This window comes from Heloderma suspectum, chromosome 7, assembly GCF_057233095.1.
Source record: "Heloderma suspectum isolate Gila_16-S chromosome 7, 16-S_ref, whole genome shotgun sequence".
Lineage (NCBI taxonomy): Eukaryota > Metazoa > Chordata > Lepidosauria > Squamata > Helodermatidae > Heloderma > Heloderma suspectum.
This window is the reverse complement of record NC_139464.1, coordinates 31,124,034-31,137,313: the sequence shown is the minus strand read 5'-3', so window position 1 is coordinate 31,137,313 and position 13,280 is coordinate 31,124,034. Positions and strand designations below refer to the sequence as shown.

General features: G+C 45.4%; 1 protein-coding gene across 4 annotated transcripts in view; it reads left to right on the top strand.

The window, feature by feature from the left end:
• Positions 1 to 8,539: 8,539 nt before the first annotated feature.
• The window catches only part of AGK (acylglycerol kinase), a 55,711-nt gene continuing 50,970 nt past the window's right edge, over positions 8,540 to 13,280 (top strand). For 2 of the 4 annotated variants that reach the window (XM_084809477.1, XM_084809481.1), the window contains exon 1: positions 8,540 to 8,819. The gene's annotated coding sequence lies outside the window, so the exon portion shown is untranslated. Of the gene's footprint in view, positions 8,820 to 10,038; positions 10,105 to 12,477; positions 12,536 to 13,280 lie in introns of all 4 variants that reach the window. The other 2 variants (XM_084809478.1, XM_084809480.1) reach the window with 2 other exon arrangements.

Below are 13,280 nucleotides of genomic sequence, written 5' to 3'. Positions count from 1 at the left end.
TTTTTATATTGCTCTTCAGCAAAAGGTCTCCCAGAGCAGCTTACAGATCAATAAAAAACAAGACAGTTCTTGCCCCTCAGGTGTACAGTCTGAAAGACATCACACAAAAGGAAAAAGGGACACCAGTTCTTAAAGTTACAGAGTTCTTATAGTGATCCACTGGAATGAAAACAGTTCGGGGAGAGGAGGTGCCAAAGGTATCTGGTCTCTCAGCAAAGCTGATGAAGTTGCTGTGCTTCCTCTCTCTCCCTCTGAAGCAGCTTGAGGGAATGATTGCCAAGAGCCAGCAAGGCCACTGTAAGACCATCTTGAGATAACATCGTCCTGAAACCTGAAGAGTAGGGAGCCTGATGATACTTCATTGATTCAGGGGGTTATTTGAAGTACTAGGGCCTAGGGGGAATGCGGGGGAAGGTTGATCCCAATAAGGGTAACTAAAAGGAGAACACCAAAGAGACAAAAAGAGGAAAAAAAGAAGTGCATAAGAGGTCTGGACCCGAAGGAAGACTACACTAATTATCTCTATCTGGAATAAAAATTGGGCTGATCAACATCTCGGAATCCAAAAGCTATTTCTCTCCAGAAACCCCCTACCACCAATTCCAGACCATGCTAACCTGGCTTCAATCAGCCCCACCCCTGTCAACTATCTTGAATTACATACTCATGGTACACACCAAATGTGGAATAAGAAGTTTCTTTTATAGCAGCTGGCTGGGGAACATATATGTTGTCATACTACAACTCCAGATGTTGTCATACTACAACTCCCATCAGCCCCAGCCAGCATAGCCAATGGTCAAAGATTATGTGGGTTAAAGTCCAACCTCTGGAGGGCCACAGATTCCCCAGCCCTGTTTTATAGCTTCCCCATGCTGTTTTGCTGCAACTGCGCTGGAGAATAAGTTTATGTAGAGGGGGAGAGCAGCCTTCGCCAACCTGGTGTCTTCCAGATGTTTTAGACTTCAACTCCCATTGAAAAGATGAGGAGGGAAAAGGAGTTGCTAAATGATGTGGCTCCTTGCTTCTTTTCCTTTTTAATCCCCACAACAACCTTGTGAGGTAGGCTAGGCTGAGAGAGGTCACTGTGTAAGCTTAGTGTAGCCTTACTCAATCTGGTGTTCTCCAGATGTTTTAGACTTCAACTCCCATCAGCCTCAGCCAGTATGGCCAATAATCAGGAATGCTGGGAATAGTAGTCCAAAACATCAGGAGGGCACCAGGTTGGGAAAGGCTGGGGCAGAGGATGATCACCTAGTGTGTGTGTCTTTTTAAATTTCAAAAACCAATTACATTTTGCTATGCATGTATATATCTTAAACAAGAACAGAACAACAACACAGAACTCCAGACTTCACCAGACACAACTAAGTCCAGTGTCACCTGTCCCCAATCTACACAGCCAATATAGTGTGGAGTGACAGCACATCAGGGTCGTTCACGACAGAGAACAGTGTCATCAGTCCGCAGCAATCCCACAGCTTCCCTCTGGAAAAGGTGCATTTCTGGAAAGTCCTTTTAGTGTATCTTTTCTTCTTAAACGCGTCTCTCATGCGGTTCCACTGCAGTGTGCTCTGTCCCCCGCATTAAATCCTGGGCATGCCTATTTCTGTGACCTGGCAGGGACCTGGTTAAGGGATGGGGCTGCCACCATTACCCCCCCCCCATTCCCTCTTTTTCACCATTCACACTAGGGCTGCTTTCCCATTCACAATAAGTAGCCTCTTTTTCCCATTCACAGTATCGCAGTTGCACAACTTTCAGGCATTCACAATAGCGGAGTAGCTGCTTTCCTCACTCACTGTGTGTAGCCTATATTTCCCATTCAGAATAGTGCAGCATTCACAATAGCGGAATAGCTGCTTCCCCCATTCACAGTATGCAGCCTGTATTTCCTATTCATAATAGCACAGTAGGGCTATTTCAAGCATTCACAATAGCACATTAGCTGCTTCATTCATTCAGATTATGTAGTCTGTTTTTCCCATTCACAATAGCCCAGTATCTTTTAATCTTTCACAATATTCCAATGGTGGATGAGAGGGGAGAGGTGTGGGGTAAGCTATAGGGGCTTAATTCAGTTCTTCCAGTAAACTTCCCTGAGCAGGGGAGCATAGATAGGGGTGGGGAACAAGCCTCTCTTATTCACTTAGCAGCACCTACATGGTTGATCACCTTCAGTTCTACTCCTCTCACCCCACCCCAAAGTGCTGCGTAACTTGTGAAAGCAGGGTTTTAGGTAGTGTATTCACCACTTTTCTTGCTTCGGGTGCCCCTGACGGACCAAAGCAATTTCATGAAAATACAGATATAATCAGAAAGTGCTTCTCATTCCATTTCCATGTAGATGGAGTCCCGGTGACCAAGCTATATCATGACACTACCCACACACTGAGCTTTTATGAAGCCAAGCATCTCATTTTGCTCTCGCAGGAGGAGTGAGGATCTAGATGTGGTTTCTGACAAAAAATGTCTGACAATATTAATACAAGACAACTAAATTATAGAAAGCTGAACAAATAATGTAAGTTCCTAAGGAAGTTATATGTAATTAGCTCTGCTACCCTAAATAATCTTTGATCAGCCCAAATCATGTGCTAATTATCACCAATATGCTGTGTCCAATAAGCTGCCCCATAGTGTCTAGTTCAAAACACTAAGTTGGGATACAGCACTCTTTCAACCATGGTTTGCACAGGAACCTTATGCTGATTACATCCTGTATAAACTCTAAAATGGCCTTGTATTTTAAGTAAAGAATTAAGCATGGCTGGCTGGGGAATGCTGGGAGTAGGAGGAAGATTGGCGGAGGTGATCCTTGCCTCCGTGTCCTCTGATCTCTCTTATTTTCACTAGACAGGCTTTTCAGCCCACCTAGCAAGGGCACTTTGAAACAGGAGGGAACAAGCCTGGAGGCGGCTCAGGTTAAATTGTATCCTGGTCTCTCCAGACTCCTCCCCTCCCTGCCCACCGGAACGCCCCACTTTCCCCCCCTCTTTGAGGTCAATTTTCCAACCTCGGAGAGGCAGCTGGCACAGTTCTTCCTGTGCTGCCTGCAAGGGGGAGGGGGATCCCTTGACTCCACCTTCTGGGGTCAGAGCGCTGTCTCAGACCTTGGAAAGGGGTTTTCTGAGCCATCCTATGGTGCCTGAGATGCTCACCCAGGGACCGTAGGATTGCTTTCTAAATTGTTAAGTTAATTCTTAGGTTTTATTATGACTTCTCACAAGGCACCCTGACTGTGCCATTTTTGTTTTAAGTGGAAAGGTAGGCATAAACACTTTAATAAATAAAATAAATACATACATAAGACCCATGATGGATCAGACTAAGGGTCCATCTAGTCCAGCATTCTGTTCACACAGTGGTGAACAGTGTGGGCTTCCCACAGGGGCCTCTGGGAAGCCCACAAGCAGGGATGGTGTAAAAGTCAGAACAAACTGGAATGGCCCCTTTATTTAAGAAAACCATGCCAAAAATAGTGGCATGTGTTAGAGACACTTGAGAACAATATTTTAGGACTAAAACCATTGCAATATTATATTATTATTAACCCCACAATGCCCGGAAAATGTCTGAAACAGAAAGGCCCAGAATGGCCACTTATGAATGAGCCAAATCAACCAAACTCGCCAGTCATATATTACTTCATGGCAGGGATGCAATAACCCACAAAATGTTAACAGAAACCATGTTCCAATACCCATTCTAGGCAATAGTCCATATTTAAGGAAAAATGGCCCGGAACAGCAACTTCCATATGAGCCTAATCAACCAAACTCACCAGTCATACATAACTAAAACATGCCACAAGTTTTGAAACATTTTGTTCGGTTCCAGATGTGTTCTGGGGTTTATGGGGTTAATAATAATGACATAATATTCGAAGCATGGGCGGTGTAATGGGGGCCACCTGCGCATGAGCTGTGCCCTGGATCTTTAGAGGTGCCCCAATTGCCATCGTCTGCTTTAATACAAGCCTGCTTCCCTCTGAACTCAGTAGCCTTGCAGTTGCTAGGAGCCCTCAGGACTGACTCCCTTAGCAGACTAATAGGGTGTGTAGCATGAAGGCACCAGCCTTTTAAACTGGAGGGGAGACTGCCCCCTTTCCTTCCACAATCTGGTCATGATTTTCATTAAGTCCAGAGTCCAAAATTGCCTAGCAGCATCACTGTCCCCCGGCTTTCTCGGAGTGTGCCTGAGTCTGCAGAGACCTGGCTGGACAACTGCTCCTGGGCAAATGCATTTGTGCCCTGGGCCATTGTAAGCAGTGAGGCCCTGAAAAGGGGAAGAGCAGGCACATTGGCTGATCACATATGTTGGGGGGAAACACAGGTGGGTTTACTGGCAAAGAGGGTTCGAATGAGCAGCAGTGTCTGAATTTGGGGCAAGGTAATGAATGACTGTATGGCTTTCTGGCTACCTTGAGTATATTTGGAGCTTCTTGGCTCTGCAATCACCTTTCTGGAGCGCACTTGTTTTTTGCATGATCCATGGGCCAGATTCTGGTGGGTGCATGATCCCCCTTGGCATCGGAGGTTTGCACTAGGCTGAAGAAAGCTGAATACGTGTGGGAGGAGGACAGGGGCTTCTCACTCTTTTGTGTTCAAAAGACACAATGCCTTTTAAGACCTTAAAGACTCACAAATTTACCACGGCATCATAAGCTTCGTGGACTGGAGTCCACTGAGCAGAAAGTTATTTAGAAAGATGTTGCTTTTCATGTAATGGGAGAAAACTTGCACTTGCTGACATGAAGGTACAGTAGCCCTGACTATCTCTGTTGCAACGGATCCTGCTGCACTAGGTGGCTTTTTGCCCACATATGCTTCCCCTCCAGCTGCCTCTGGAGGTTTTTTTCTGAAATCCAGAGCCCTCCTCTCCCTTGTCCATACACCTCTTTTTACAAATAGGGCTATCCTTAGGAGACAGGGTCCTTTAAAGACACATATTCAGACACACATACCTTTTAGAGCCTGAGGCAACTACCTCAGATAGCTGATTTGGGGTGTCATGAAAAAGCAAATTATTCACTATGTATTAATTCATTATTATTGTATTTTCACTGCCAGGGAAGGGGAGAGGTGCTTGTAGGATTTTTTTTTGCCTCAGGGGCCAAAACAGCTTGACTGACTGGCTTTGAGTACTACTATGTACTTTGACTTCATTCTCAACAACTGGACTCCCTCTTTGACAGTTCTTTTTGTAATTGGCCACTGTTGCTTTAACGCAGACTTCCCTATGCTGGTGCTCTCCATATGTGTTCGACTACAACTCCCACCATCCCTAGTCAGCAAGGCTGGGGAAGATGGGAGTTGTGCTCTTACTTCTCCACCACAAGAAGCCTCTGAGACCTCAGCTCTGGTTTCCATTTAGATTGGCCCCAGGAGAAGTACAAGAGGGACAAGTGGGAGCAGAAGAAGGCAGACCAGTGGCTATCCTACACACTTTTTGTTTCCTTCAGGCTACCTGTCCTCTCATTCCAGTGCTTAAAAATGCACAGAAAATTATTGATGGGACACACAATCCCTCTTGAGAAGGCTACAACCCATCCAGTTTGGACCTCTCTGGCTCATTTGCCAGGTACAGGACCTTCCCACAAAGATGAAAAAAATACACTTGGGATACCCTTAAGCCAATCATATTTCTGTGACCAGGCCTGGGGATATTGTCAGGGCATTCCAGCCATTCCAGCAGGTTGAGCTGAGAGCAAGCGCAGGGCCATTCCACCAGCCCTGCTGAAAGACTTCATTTTTTCCTGGACCGTTCAGGCAACAGTCTATATTTTGTCAAATGGCCCAGAATGGAAACTTCCAAGTGAGACAAGTCAGCCAAGCTCACCAGTCACACTACCACTCAATATTGGAATTAAAAGCCATCTTTAATGTATATTACAATATAACAGAATCAAACCCACCTAAAAAATTACTGATGTGTGCCTTTAACTTCTAGCCCTACCAAGTCACATTTGACATCATCAAATTAAATTTGTGTTTTTAAACCAGCGTAATTTATATTCAATGTTTTTTAAAAGCCTGCTGGTTTAAGACCAGAGTTAAAGCTAGCTCGTTTGCTCAAGGTCCACAAATCCAGGAAATTGGAAGCTAAGTCTGGTGCCTTAACTAACATGCCCCATAATCAGTGATGATTGTGTATAATGTCATGAATTATACTTGCTTACAACTTCCCCTCCATGCATCCACATTTCTCCTAGGACTTTCAGGCCCAAATCCACAGGAGGAGGATGGAGTGTCTGGAGCCAGCAAAGATGCCCCATGTTGTCTTGGTCCTGCATTGCCTTATGAAGCATCTGAGCCTTCCCCTATTGCTAGAGGAATCCTCCTGTGAGTTCAGCCAGGCCTGTTTGTTAGTTACCTCAGTAGCTTGCAGGATGGGTTAAACAATGAGAGAGAGACATCTTCTAGCAATAACACTAGATGCTTCCTAAAGCAGTATAGGACCAGGACAACATGGGACATCTATGGTGACCAAGGAAAAGTGTGGGTGCATTAAATTAAATGAAATGAAATGGGCTTACACAGAGTATGAAAGCATGTTCAGTGTAACATGTGAATATAATGTGAGATATGATCCTTCCATGTATTTTCCCCACCACACAGAGCTGGGGAAGAGCAAGGATTGGGGCCCTTGTACTGCATTTCTGCTTTCAGAAAGGTGATGTGAGGTCCTGATCCTTCTGTTCCCCCCATCTATGCACTCCATCCCCATCCCTCCCAAATTATCTGAGTGTCAAACTTCATGGTACTGTAAAGATGTAGCTAGGTTTTCTTTCTTTCTTTCTTTCTTTCTTTTTTTTTACTAAAAAGTAAGCTCATGGGACCTCATATGGATCAGGACACTAGACTGGTGGGTAGAGGGCTTTAACCCTTTTCCCTATGCCTGCAATTTACATTGCAACTGCATGACTTTTTGGCAATGTAAATGGGAGGCATGAGTAGGGATGTATGAATTTCTTAAATCCATTCTGTGTTTCACAGATTGTCAGGCATCCTTTGTTGTGTTGTCCACTCATTAACAGAACTGGATTTTTTCTACAAGGCTTTCATTCATTTAGAAATGCACATTAGTGCACTTGTATTCATGCACACATGTGCAAGTGCACATTTGCACATATCCCCCACAAAAGAAAAAAAACTAAACTGTAAGTCTGGTTATTAGAACATTGTTTTTGTGGAGGTTTTGTGGCTCATTGCATCACTCAGTTATGTGAGACAGGTGAATTTGGTTGATTTGACTTATTTTGAAGTTGTCATTCTAGGCCATTTCCCAGAATATGGACTACTGCCTGGAAATTCCTGGAATGGATACTGGAGCATGGTTTCTATGGAAGATTTGTGGCTTATTGTATCCATCCCATGTAGATATGTGTGACAGGAGATTTTGTTGATTTGTCTCACTTGGAAATTCCTGTTTCGGGTCTTATTATAAAATATGGACTGTTGCCTGAAACAGCCAGAAGAACATGGCTTTGTGGAGGTTTTCTAGCTTTTACATCACCCCCATATAATCATGTGTGACTGCCAAGTTTGGCTCAGTTGGAAGTTGGTGTTTGGGGCCATTTCCCAGAATATGGACTATTGCCTGGAATGGGTATCCAAACGTGGTTTCTGTGGAAATTTTGTGGGTTACTGCATACCTCCCATGTAGTTGTGTGTGACTGGTGAATTTGGTCAAATTGGCTCACTTGGAAGTTGCTGTTTGGGGCCTTTTTTCAAGAATGCAGACTACTGCCTTGAATGGGTACCTGAATGTGGTTTCTGTGGACATTTTGTAGCGTATTACATCAGCCCATGTAAGTTATGTGTAGTTAGGTGAATTTGGTTGGTTCAGCTCATTCGGAAGCGGCTGTTTCGGGCCATTCTGTTGTGCTCCAGATGTGTTCTGGGCAACAAGGGGTTAATAATATAATTTCTTTCAAGGGTTCCTGTCCTAAAATATTGTTCTCGGGTGTCTCTAACACATGCCATAGTGTTTGGCATGGTTATGTTTTTTGTTTTCCTAAATCAAGGGGCCGTTCCATTCCGTCTTTTACACCGCCCCCCACAAGCATGAGTTGCCTAGATGAAGGGTGGGCAACTTGTGGCCCTCCAGATTTTCTTTTTTTGGGGGGGGGCCCTACAACTCCCACCATGCCTCACCATTGGCTATGCTGACTGGGGCTGATGGGAGTTGTAGTACAAAAAAATCTGGAGGGCCACAAATTTCCCATCCCAGGGGTAGATAGATGAGAAGCTGCCCTGAGTGCCATTTTTTGGTAGAAAGGAAGGGTATAAATCAAATAAATAAATAAAGCCTTCAGCAGCTGTAGCTTCCAGGCATTATTCCCGTTTATATATTATATAAACGGGAATAATGCCTGGAAGCTACAGCTGCTGAAGGCTTTATTTATTTAAGGCGGCCTTGCCTCCCCCTCTCAGCTCCTGCTGCTTTTTCTCCTGGGAAAGCATGCGGGACTTGGCCGGGCCTGCGCGGAACCAAGGCGAGGCGGTTCGCTGTTTCCACGGGAGGCGGGGAAGGAGAAGCGGCGCGGTGCCAGGAAGCGGGGAGAGAAAACGAGAGGCTGCGGGGAGCTTGGCGGCGGCGTGCCTTGCGGAGGCGGGAGTGGCGAGAGCCTGACGGGAGCGAGACCCTTTTGCGCCCCTCCTCGCTCTCCCCGGCCTCAGCCCTGAGGGACGGCGCGGCTGGAAGAGGCCGGGCTAGGCCTGCGACTGCCGGCCCAAAGGAAGGCGGCGGGGAGCGGAGGAGGTTGGAGCGCGGCGAGGAGAGGAAAAGCGTTGCCAAGCGGCTCCACGGGCCAGGTGAGGCCGCCCCTCCGGCGGGTCCGTGGGGGCGGCTCCTGCTGTGTGTTTGCATTTACCGCGCCCTGCCTTCCCTCCGTGGAGCTCGTCGCCCCCTTTCCCGTTGAATCCCCGCAACAACCCTGCGAGACAGGCTAGGCTGAGAGAGGTCGCCCCGTTAGCGTAGCCAAGGACATGTCCTTGGACAAGATGTTTTGGACTTCAGCTCCCATCAGCCCCAGCAAGCATGGCAATTGGTCAGGAGTCCTGGGAGTTGTAGTCCAAAAACATCTGGAAGGCCGGCCTAATGAGGGTGTCCCCCCCCCCCGCACTGCATGAATTAGGGGAGGGTGCAGTGAGTGGAGCGTCAAAAAGACGAGAGAGAAACAGTGGGTAGGATTGGCACCTGTTCTGAACGGCATTTCACTGGCCTGACTAGGATTTCAACCTCCTTTCTAGTTACCAGAGGGGCCATCCATACAAGCAGCATTCCCCAACCTGGTGCTGTCCATATGTGTCAGTCTGCAGCTCCCATCATTCCCAGCCACCTGGGAATGATGGGAGTTGCAGACTGACACATCCGGAGGGCACCAGGTTGGGGAAAGTTGCATGAAGGTATGGAGGGCATCAAGCAGGGAGGAGAACAAAATAGCAAGTGAAGGTGGTAGAGCTCTGAGGAGATGGAATGGACTGTACCACTTCAGACTGTGGTTGTGGAATCACCTGCTCTTTTGTGTAAAAAGCTCCCTGCGGGAAGAACACTAACATGGCAAGGAGCAGGCTGAGCTAGAATCCTTCTCCCTGCCATGCTAGATATGTGTGCAGGAAGCTTTTTATTTGGGAGAGCATTCAGAAAAATTGCAACTGTCCGAAGTGGTACAATCCACTCCCAATGCCTCAGGAGTCTATTGCTTCATTTATATGCACTCACATAGTGAGGGGGATTACATATTGATCAAAAAGGGGCAAAGTATTATGAGGAAGGTAGGTCTAAAAGGATTTTGCAAGAGTGACAGACGTCATAGTGTCCAAACAGGAAGATTTAATGTTGGGGAAAACTTGTGTGTTCATTATTTCTTTATTATTTCCTTACTTTCTATAACAGTTGTGTGTATACTTTTAAGAAAAAAATAGTTAACCTCCAGGGGAGGAGCTCTCTGTGCATGTTCAAATGCCCTCTCTTCTTGACATTATTTATTTATTTATTGCATTTCTATCCCACCTTTTTTCCTCTTGCAAGGAACCCAAGGCGGCTTACATGATCCTCCTCCTCTCCCTTTTATCCTCACAACAACAACCCTGTGAGGTAGGTTGGGCTGAGAGTCTGTGACTGGCCCAAAGTCACCCAGTGAGCTTCCATGGCTGTGTGGGGACTAGAACCCGGATCTCTGGGCTCCCAGTCCGACACTCTAGCCACTATGCCACACTGGCTCTCAACATGGGTTTATAAAAACAAAACTGTTTCATGTCTCAAGGGAAAGGTACCTGCTGGCACAGATTCAGATATATCCTGTCCTTAGGTCCTTGAAAATCTCTCTGTTTATATCTGAGCTCTGAAGTTTTTGAAAACAAATGGTGGCAACATCTACTCTAGAGAAGGACAGGAGCAGCAGAAGATACAAGGGGATTAAGAGTCTTGCGCGACAAAGAAAAGTAACTGGAGAATGGAAGGAAGCAACAAAAAAAAGTTAGATAAATTTATGGATATCTTTATTAACCTCTCTTAGCCATGATAGCTAATTTGAGTTAAATATGTTTCTGAATACCAGCTGTTGCAGACAAACAACAGGGTAGGGCTGTTGCTTTCATGCCCTGCTTGTGGGCTTCCTGGAGGCATTTGACTGGCTGCTACTGGAAACAGAAGGTTAGACTAAAATCAGGGGTGGGGAACCTGCAGCCTGCCAGATATTGTTGGACTCCTGCTTGCATCAGTCCCAGCCAGCATGATCAATGATCAAGGATGATTCATTCATTCATTCAATACATTTTTATCTGTCCACTAGCCAAAGCTCTCTGGGTGGTTCACAAAATTCAAATCCCTAAAATACAACATGATATTGTAGTATAAAACCTTTAATATACAGAATTTTTAAAACAGCTAAAAACAATTAAGCAATAACATACCAAGACCTGATATTTAAGTAACATTAAAAAGACCCATCAGATGCCTGAGAGTAGAGGAAAGTCTTAACCTGGCACCAAAAAGATGACAATGTTAGCATCAGGCAGACCTTATTGGGCAGAGCGTTCCATAATTGTGCGGGTACCACTAAAACACCCTTCTGCTTTATTGCCATAGGTAATGCCCTTATTTATGCTGCATTAGCTAAAGAAGGTTTGTTAGGACTGGTCTGGCTGGAGTCACACACAAGTTTACTTTGTTTGTAAAGCATGTGGGACAAGTAGGTCCTGTAGAAAGGGCATTGGGCAGGATCAACTACTGGGCTGGTATAACGCATAAATCACGTTTCACAAGGTCTTGTTTCAGGTTTGCATCGTTCAACTTGTTTTCTTAACTGGATATGCTTGATACTTTCATCGTATGGTCTTTTTCTTCAAGAAGAAGAGTTCTGGAATGATTGCAGTCAACATGTTTTACAAGTTTATCAGGAGCCTGATGCATCTGGATTATTTTCTGAGGTCTTTGGGGATTTTCCTGCAGGTTTAGCCATTGGTCTTGCCAAGGCCATGGTCTCTGCTTGGAAAGAGGGGATGACCTGGGCTCTTGATTGCTTCCAAATGTCCTTGACCCGGTCGTAGAGCTGCATTGGTGCCTGGTATTCTGGGGAGCTATGAGTGACTGGGCCCGTGACTAGAACGCAAATGGTGATTGAGTTGGAATGAGAACAACTGAACAGTGTAGTGTAGTGTAGTGGTGAGAGTGACGGACTGGGAGCTGGGAGATCCGGGTTCTAGTCCCCACTTGGCCATGGAAGCTCACTGGGTGACTTTGGGCCAGTCACAGACTCTCAGCCCAACCTACCTCACAGGGTTGTTGTTGTGAGGATACAACGGTGAGGAGGAGGATAATGTAAGCCGCCTTGAGTTCCTTGCGAGAGGGAGAAAGGCGGGGTATAAATGCAATAAATAAATAAATAAATAAATAAACACAGTTTAGAATCCATCTTAAATATTATTCTGTGGTGATGGCAAAGAGATTGTACTTCACCACCACCATTGTGTCTGCTCAGTGCTGTTTAGCAGAGCTCCTTTGGGTGGAGAAGGGCCTTCTTGGAGTAGGTCTTGGAAGACAACAACTTGAGCCCTCAAAAGCCCATTGTGATCAGTTTGTTGGACATCTTGCAGATAAAGTCTCTCATATCCATGCCATTTTAGACTTTGTTTTGACAGAGTCAGAGATGAATATGACCAGAGTGCTACCTAGTCATGTTATCATGGATATCTTTCAGCTTGCACAGCCTGAGGACGTGGTCAAACTGCTTGGAGGACTGAGGTATAGGATGCACAGTGTTATAGTGGTTAGGTACTTCCTGGATGAACTGTCTGAGAAGGTGGTGCTGGGGGGACTTCTGCTCCACCCCATGGCCATCTTGTCCCCCATCCTTTTCAACAGCTACATGAAACCTCTGGGAGAAATCATTCAGAAGTTTGGACTGAAGTGCCATTGATTTGTGGGTGATACTCAGCTCTACCTGTTGTTTCTATCTAATGACTCTAGGGAGGCTGTTGAATGGATGAAGATAAACAAGCTGGGACTTAATCCAGACAAGACAGAGGTACTGTGGTCAGGAAACTGACCAGTCTAGATAGAGGAATACATCTAGTCTTAGATGGGGTTTCACTTCTCCTAAAGGACCAAGTGTGCAATTTAGGAGTGCTGGGGAAGCTCAGGTGGCAGCAGTGGCCAGGAATTTAATTTAAAGTACAGGTTTTAACCTTTAAAGCTTTAAATAGGTTTGGCCCAAGTTACTTGAAGGACTGCCTTGTCCGGTACCAGCCTACCCACTTTCTGAGGTCATCAACAAAGAACCTTCTCTCCTGCCAGCCGCCAAGGGCAGTTGAGATTGTGCGTACAAGTGAGAGGGCTTTTTCAATGGTGGCCCCACAACTCTGGAATCTGCTTCTATTAGGGGTTCATCAGGCCCCTTCTTTTCAGGTCTTCAGGAAGGCTATGAAGACCATCTGTTTTCACTGGCCATTCCATTGTCCATGGGCTATAAGTTTTATTTGTGTTATCTGTTTTTATAAAAGTTTTATTGAATGTTTATTTATTGCGTTACTGTATTTGTCTTGGATTGTTTTGTACTGTTTTTACCTTATATGCCACATTTAGAGGGCTCTACCCTTCAAGGCTGCCTAAAAACATTTCAAATAAATTAAAATAAAATAAATTCTCTCTCCCTTGAAAAGGAGTGGGCAGGTCAGGATAGGTGATTTTTTAACTTAAAATGTAAAAGTATATCCTGGATGTACAGACCAAGTTTTATTGCTCTGTGTTAATGTGGAACATTGAATAACAAA